Below are 7,539 nucleotides of genomic sequence, written 5' to 3'. Positions count from 1 at the left end.
GTGTTAACTGGCCCCCGGGCCTGCTAACTGTTCACGCCTGTCCTTGTAAAGCCAAGGCCTTTTTAACCATAGTGTCCCGTGGATCACAGACGTTTTAATTTCAAGGTTGAGTAGCAGCCCTAACTTAAAGCACATGCCGCTGTGTGTGTTAATATGACAGCCATCGAGTCTGCCAGGAAAAGTGGTGTTGACAAGACCTAAATCTCGAATGGAATCAACACGCCCATTGTTTGTACCGGCCTCCTTTCTATCTCCCAGCGGGACCGAGCTATTCGCTCGACGCTCCCCTGTGCAGGTCACCTCTGTGCACCCGAGATGCGACGCATTCCTTTAGCCCGGGGGATACTGACTCACCCGTCTCCCTCTGCACAGGGACGGCTTCTCCCCAGCACCGAAAGGCAGCAGCCTCTGGGGCGGGCATGGCAGCACCCAGCCATAGTACCCAACAGCCGCCAGGCCTGGGGGATTTAGGGGCTGGAAATGTAAGCGGGAATCTACCTCCGGCCTCAGTCTCAGTTACAAGAAGACAGATGGATGGAGATAAAAACACCACGTCGCCTTTAATGAGCCCAAGCAATCAGGGTCTCGGGGTTGCGGCTTGGCTGAACGAAGGGACCCCCCCACCTCTAGCACCACGCAGCAGCATTGGCTCTGCGCTGGCTCACGGAGAGCGCCCCCTACTGACCCAAGGGAGGCTGGTGGGCAGGCGGGGGGAGGCGAGTGACGGGGGATGGAGCAGGGGCTCTCAGAGGCGAGGGGTTCCTGCTTCTCTTTCAGCCAGAATCCATTGCCAAGATTTCTTCCTGGCGACAGATGAGAAGGATTGAAAATCAATTTGCTGCGCCCGGTCCCAGCTGGGCCTGGAATTAAGGTCCCCAGACCTTGGCTAGAGCAATTACCCCAGGACCGTTGCCACGGTCAAGCCCGGGGGCCGCAGGAAATGCAATCAGCATTCCCGGGGGGGCCTGGCTGGGCGTCCCTGTGGCACATGGGCTGGGGAGGGAGCCGGGGGCCAGCCCGCCCGTCAGGGCTGGGCTAAGAGGGTTGGCGGGGGAGGCAGGACTGCCAGGAGCAGCGCACAGGAGTTTCGAGGAGGATGGGCGGGAGATTGCAGAGGGTTTGTGTGGCTGCTGGGAGAGGCCGCCGGGCTGGTCATTGCAGCGTGGGAGGGTGGGAAATCGCGCCCGAGGGTGAGCGGGGGACTGGAGGCTGCCATGGGAGAACGGTCCCCAGCACCCATCTCCAGCCCCACCGTGTGTCCCATGGCGGCTGGGGGCTGTTGGGGGCCCAGTGACGCGCCCTCCCCTGCCTGTCCCCTGGGGGTGGGGGTCTGGGAGCAGAACAGGGCAAGTCTCCTCCAGCAGCCACAGCCCCCAGCACAGCAGAGACCCAGGGTCGCCCTCGCGGGAGCTGGACTCCGAATCCAGAGCGGCTCCAGCAGGGGGCAGTGCCACGCAGCGACCGAGGGATAGGTCACAAACCGCAGCCCGGGGGCCGGCACGCCCTGGGCACGGGGCAGCTTGTGTCCCCAGAACCGTAACCACGCTGGACGCTCCCTGCAGGGCCGGGCCGCGTTACTGCCCCATCCCTCCCCACCCAGGGGCACTGGTGGCAGCTGGTGGCCACACAGGGTCATGCAGACAGTGCAGTCTGCTTCCCAGCCAATGCCAATTCCGTCCCCCTGGCATCCCAGAGCCCGCCACGCTTCCTGGCCCCATGCTACCTCGCCCTGTCTCAAGCAAGCAGCCTCTGCTCCGGCCTAATGAAGTGACCCCGAAAATCCCGGGCTCAAAGAAAAGGACGAGAAAATTCAGTGTGAAACCCGCGCTCCTCCCTTCTGCAGCAGCAAGGACAAGAGTGATTTACTGCAGAGGCCCAACCCAGCCCCCGACTGCCCCAGGGTCAGACAGATACAGCCAGAAACCCCCGCTCTCCTGCCACAAACTCAGCTCTTAGGGGGAGAGACAGCCCCAGTTGAACACTCGGTTGGGTAAATGCAAGCTGTGACGAAGTGGGACTGTTCTTAATGTTTCCTCTGAATACTGTGTGGGTGCCTCAGTTTCCCCAATGCATTTCTTAAGTCTCTAGGTGGTGGAATATAGGCCAGTGTGCATAAATCACCCACACTCTGTCTCCCTGGCAACAAATGGCTGGGGCCCTTTCCCCCCTGCAAGGAAATAGCTAAAGGTGAACAAAGAGATCAGGTGACCTCCTGGCCTGGGAAAGAGACAAAGCCCAGAGAAGGAGGGGCTGGAGGGGGTTTCAGTTTGGAGCTGGCTGGGGACGGGAAGTGAGGGCAGACGGGGGTGTCTGGCTCTCTGAACCCCAGAATGGATCCGGCCAAGGGGTCCCGTTCGCCACTGTACCTACAAGCTCTGTGTTAGACCATGTTCCTGTCATCTAATAAACCTCTGTTTTACTGGCTGGCTGAGAGTCACGTCTGACTGCGAAGTGGGGGTGCAGGACCTCTGGCTTCCCCAGGACCCTGCCTGGGCGGACTCGCTGTGGGAAGCGCACGGAGGGGCATATGCTGAATGCTCCAAGGTCAGACCCAGGAGGTGAAGCCATGTGAGCTTCTTGCCCTGAAGACGGTCTGCTCCGAGGGAGAGGAGGCTCCCCAGAGTCCTGCCTGGCTTTGTGGGGAGCAGTTCCAGAGCATGGCCCGGGGACTCCGTGACACAAGCCACGGATCTCTGTTCCCAGCCCCATTGCAGGCTGATTGCGTCTTTCAATACTGAGTCACTCTACTGGAAAAGCAGAGCGCAGGGTCCCGTAGTTGGTACATTTCCCAGACAGATCCCCGGCACTCTATCCACTGTGAGCAGCGTTTCGAACCCGGGGCCCGTCAGCAACGATCCTCCAAACAAGCCGTTACTCCTGCTTCAGTCCACGCTCTGCCTGTGCTGAGATACGCGGGGAGACTCAGAACGGAGAGGAGGAGAGAGGGGCCTGTGGGGCGGGCCCCGAGCTGGGACTCAGGAGACGTGGACACAGTTCCCAGTTCTGCCCCAGCCTGCCGGCGTGACCCTGGGAATGTCACTTAGCCCCTCCAGGCCCTGCTGGAAAGAGAGGCTGTCCCAGAGTGCGCGGGCACTGCCCCGAATGAAGTCAGGCAGGGCTCCGGTGCAGGGCGGCTCCCCTCAGGGCACACGCTCCCCAGGGCAAGACGCCTCCTGGGCGTCGCTGCTCCCTGGGTCTGACCTCGGAGCGTTCAGCCCCCTGTTCACCCCACCCTGGGAACTCCCTGCAGCGAGTGCCCCTGGATCGGACACCTGGGGAAGCCTCACGGGCCCCCCACGGGCCCTGCCCCCCACTCTGCAGCCAGCAGTGACTCTCGGCCAGCGTGGGACACAGACGGGTTATTAGTCGTCGCTCGGGAGCACAGCGTAGAACAGAGCACAGAAATCGGGACATTCACAAAAGTCCATCTCGGGGGACCCCCCGGAGTCCCAAACCAGGAGCCTGACTCGCTCCCAGCAGCCCAGCCTCAGACACTCCTGTTGCCCCTCCTCCGTCCTTCGTCTCTTTCCCAGGCAAAAGGGCCACCTGGTCTCTTTGTTCTCCAGCACCTTAGGTTGGCTTCTTGCAGGGGACAAGCTCTGGCCATCAGTTGCCAGGAGACAGAGTGTCGGCTGTTCTCTGTTGCCAGGCAGCCAATCAGCAGTCACACCTGCCCTCTAGGGGTCTCTGCAACGGTCACACCACCTAGATACTTGCTTGAGTAACCCACAGGGGAAACTGAGGCACACACACTACAGGTATTCAGAGAAGACCATTCCCACTCCATCACAGAGACTCCCACTGCCCTGTCTCTGGAAGCTGCCGTGATGATGCACTTCTGGATGTAGGGTGCGTGTGCACACAAATGGGGCCCATAGAAACAATCCTGAAAGCCCCTTCCGTTTACTGGGGTGACTGAGCTCAGCTTCGCCCCCCGGGAAATCTGGAGTAACTCCCCTGGAGTCAGCCACTGTGCACTGACCCCGTCCGAACTGAGATCGGCATCTGAGCTCTATAGACACGTCTCTCTCACACACACACACACGGATAAGTCATAGTCACACAGACGTGATACCCACGTACCTGGGATCAACTCCCCTGCACGATCCTGCCTCGTGGTTCTCAAACATTTCACCCTCAGGAGAAGCAGCCCCTCGCCCCCACGGGCTGGAGACAACGGCCCCTAGACAGGCAGCTCTGCTGGGCTCTGCAGCCCTGACGATGCAGGGAGTGGCTGGGGGGTCCCTGTGCATGAAGCTAACCCACATGGGGGGCAATCGACCTCAGCGGAGGCTGGGGAGTGACCCATGACCCGCCCTGCCAGGGTGACGGGTGGGGGGAGGACAGAGTGTCTCCCACGCTCAGAGCTCTGCTGTGTCTCATGAAGCCCCAGCCCCTGGAGTCACGTGAGCAAGAATCTCGGCTTTCATTGGAAAAAACCCAACAAGCAAGTTTCCGGCCGTGCTGGCTGGCGAATGGTTTGCACAGGCAGCCCCGGCCAGGCACCAGCGGGCAAAGAACAGGAACCGACATTTGTCCTTTTGGGATCAGCTCCAGATTTTTAAACCAATCTCAAGATCTTCTGGGCCCGGCTTGTGATTTTTGAGCCCTTGTGCAGAGCTCATGGGTAGTTCCGTCAGCCTATTCCCCTTCCCCCCCCCAGCCATCCCCCCCTTCCCCACTGCCCCACGAGAGCACAGAGATGATAGGTTAGACACAGCCCTCTTGCCGGCACCACCTCTCCCTTAGCAGTCACTGCAGGGCGAACCCTGTTCTGTTTATTTACATGGGCCAAAGGCGTTAACATAACCCAGTCACCATCCAGCATTAAACAGGGTTCAGCGCGGTTCGGGGTTTGGTACCCAGGGACCCCAGCCTGCCCGCACCGTGGCAAACACACCATTAAACAGCCTGGGAACCTTGCATTAAAGGCTTTGCAATGTGCAGTGTTAATGAAGGTTTTCCTTTGAACAGCAGCCCTCGGTCAGAGACAAGTCTCCCGGCCGGGACCTGTCCAGGGAACACGAGCCGTTAGCTGGGCTGGGCTGGAGCTGCTGTTAACCCCGCTTGGGACTGGGCTTCGAGGCAGCGGTGCCATCCGGGGCTCGCGCTCTGGCCCGGCCTGCTCGGGACATCGCTCGGGAGCAGGATGACGGAGGCCTGCCTGGCTCCAGGACGCAGGTGCCGGCTCCCTCCCCATTTCTGAGCCCAGCCTGGTTTCTTGGCGCTCTCCCCAGCCCGTCAGCCCCGCGGGAGCCCCGGCCAGCGCCGAGCGGAGCAGAACCGCACGCCCATGGGGGGACTCAAACTCTGCTCCTGCAGCTCCACAGGGCGCGTCCCAGGGACGACTCCGGAGAGGGCGAAGAGCTCCGGGGAGAAGACGGTGCTGGGGAAACGTCCGGCAGAGCTGTGCGATGCGCCCAAACCCCCTCGGCCTCCGAGACCCGCTGCATTCCCAGACGCTGCTCCAGCCGATCTCGGGGCCCTTCCTTGCCTGTCGCTGCTCTCCCTACACAGCCTCGTCTCTCCCTTACGCTCAACATCTGGTGGTGCAAGAGCCACCTCCTCTGCAGCTCCGGCCGCGAGACGCAGCCTCCCCGTATCCCTCGACCAGCCTGTCCTGGGGCTTCGGAGCAGGCGCCCGTCGCTCTGGGAGCCAAGCGCTTTCACACCAGACCCCACCTGGGCTGAGACACGGGTGAACGCTCCTGCCTGCCTAGCTCAGCTCTGCAAAGCACGTGGGGACGCGGCACCGGCTGTGCAGGGGGCATGCACCTAACCAAAGGGCTGCAGGGAGCCGTGGGCCCCAGTGCACTCGTCCCCGTCCCGCTCAGCCGCAGCTTTCCTCCCTCGCCCGTCCGTCCCAGGCGTCGCTGCAGCAGCCCTGAGGTTTGCACTCAGCAGGGACCTGAAGAATTGCGCGTGGCCAGGCTAAGGGCGCCGAGCAGCCCCGGGGGGGGGGGATGTGCACGTGGCCAGGCCGAGCTCACCAGACGACACGGGGGCCCTGCTCCGTGACTCACTCCCAATGGAGGGAGAGGCCCCCGCACTGTGCCAGAGGGGAACGGCCCCCAGGAGCGAGTCACGGACACAGCCAGCCCATGGGGCAGATGGCTGCTGATTACTGCAGGGCTGGCTAAGCAGCTTTGAGCATCGCGCCCAATCCCTCTCCCTCTACGGAGCAGGGGTTCGAATCCCAGCGGGCCTGGCCCTTGCTCCTTCCATGCCCCGGTGAATGCAGCAAGCTCAGTGCGTTACAGGGAGGCAGAGCAACGTGACCTCCTGTCTGCCCTGAGTGGGCACCGAGAGCCCAGGCCTCGCCCTGCCGCGGTTGTAGTTGGCCGTCACCCTCCACCCCAGAGGTGGCTGCATGTCAGCAGTGTGCGTAGGGCACGAGAGGCACTGTAGGAACACAGGTTGAAGGATGCCGCAGCAGATCCGCGAGCGCAGCTGGGTGATTATGGCAGGGAGGGATCCAGCCCGCATTGATTGACAGCTCATCGATTGCAAGGATCTCTCTCCCTATCCCGAAGTCAGCGTGTGCAGCTATTTGTGGGTTGCCCCGTTTCCCTTTGGGCCCATGGGACAGAACCCAGCGCGTCTCCAGTTCCCTGCCAGCCCCATGGGGCAGCGACATGAGCCCCCTGACCCCCCCAGCCTCGGGGATGGTCCCCCCCCCAGATATAGCTCTATGCACCAGGCTCCTGGGAAAGCAGGAACATCAGTCCCAGCCCTGTCACAGCCTGATGGATGAGGCTGTTTGTACGTCACTCACCTCCTGCGGGCAGATCACCTGGAATTAACCAGCCCCCCTGCTCCCTGCCTGGGCCTGCGGCAAGGCTCAGAACCCTGCAGGGAACCAAGGCCAGGAGCCGGGGCCAGACGCCTCCTCCTTTCCCTCCATCTTTACACCCGATGGACAGATCTGCAACAGCGGGGGCACCCGGTCTATGGAAGGCGTCCAGATAGGGTGACCAGATGTCCCGTTTTTAAAGGGACATGCCTGTTTTGGGGGACTTTTTCTTATATAGGCGCCTATTACCCCCCACCCCCTGTCCTGTTTTTTCACAGTTGCTGTCTGGTCACCCTATGCCCAGATACAATGGGGATGGGCACCAAATGGATGCCTGTAACTGTCAGACCTGGACTCAGCCTCCATTCCCAAGCGTCTGGGGCTCAGGGCAGATCCGTGGTGTCTTGCACATGTCGTGTGCATCTGATGAGGATCCCAGGACCCCTCCCCACCAGCTCCCCGAGCCCATGTGCACTGGCAGTAACAACTGACCGCCCCACGCCTCCCCCCAGGCTCAGCCCAGGCTCCCCCCAGCCAGCGGGGCTCGGCCTTTGGGAGCCAGACACCCGCAGCCAATGGGGCCCTGCAAACCAGCCCAACCTCAGGGGAGGCTTCCCAGATCCCTGCAGCCTGCTGGGAGACGGGCCCGATCTACCACTGCCAAACAAAAGAGCTCCATTTTCAACCCAATGGAGTTACGGCCCATTCACGCCAGCTGGGGGTCTGCCCCACTGACTCCAATGGAG

The sequence above is a fragment of the Terrapene carolina genome, unplaced genomic scaffold (genome assembly GCF_002925995.2).
Source record: "Terrapene carolina triunguis isolate 2854851 unplaced genomic scaffold, T_m_triunguis-2.0 Scaffold95, whole genome shotgun sequence".
NCBI classification, from domain to species: Eukaryota; Metazoa; Chordata; order Testudines; family Emydidae; genus Terrapene; species Terrapene triunguis.
This window is presented reverse-complemented; position numbering follows the sequence as displayed.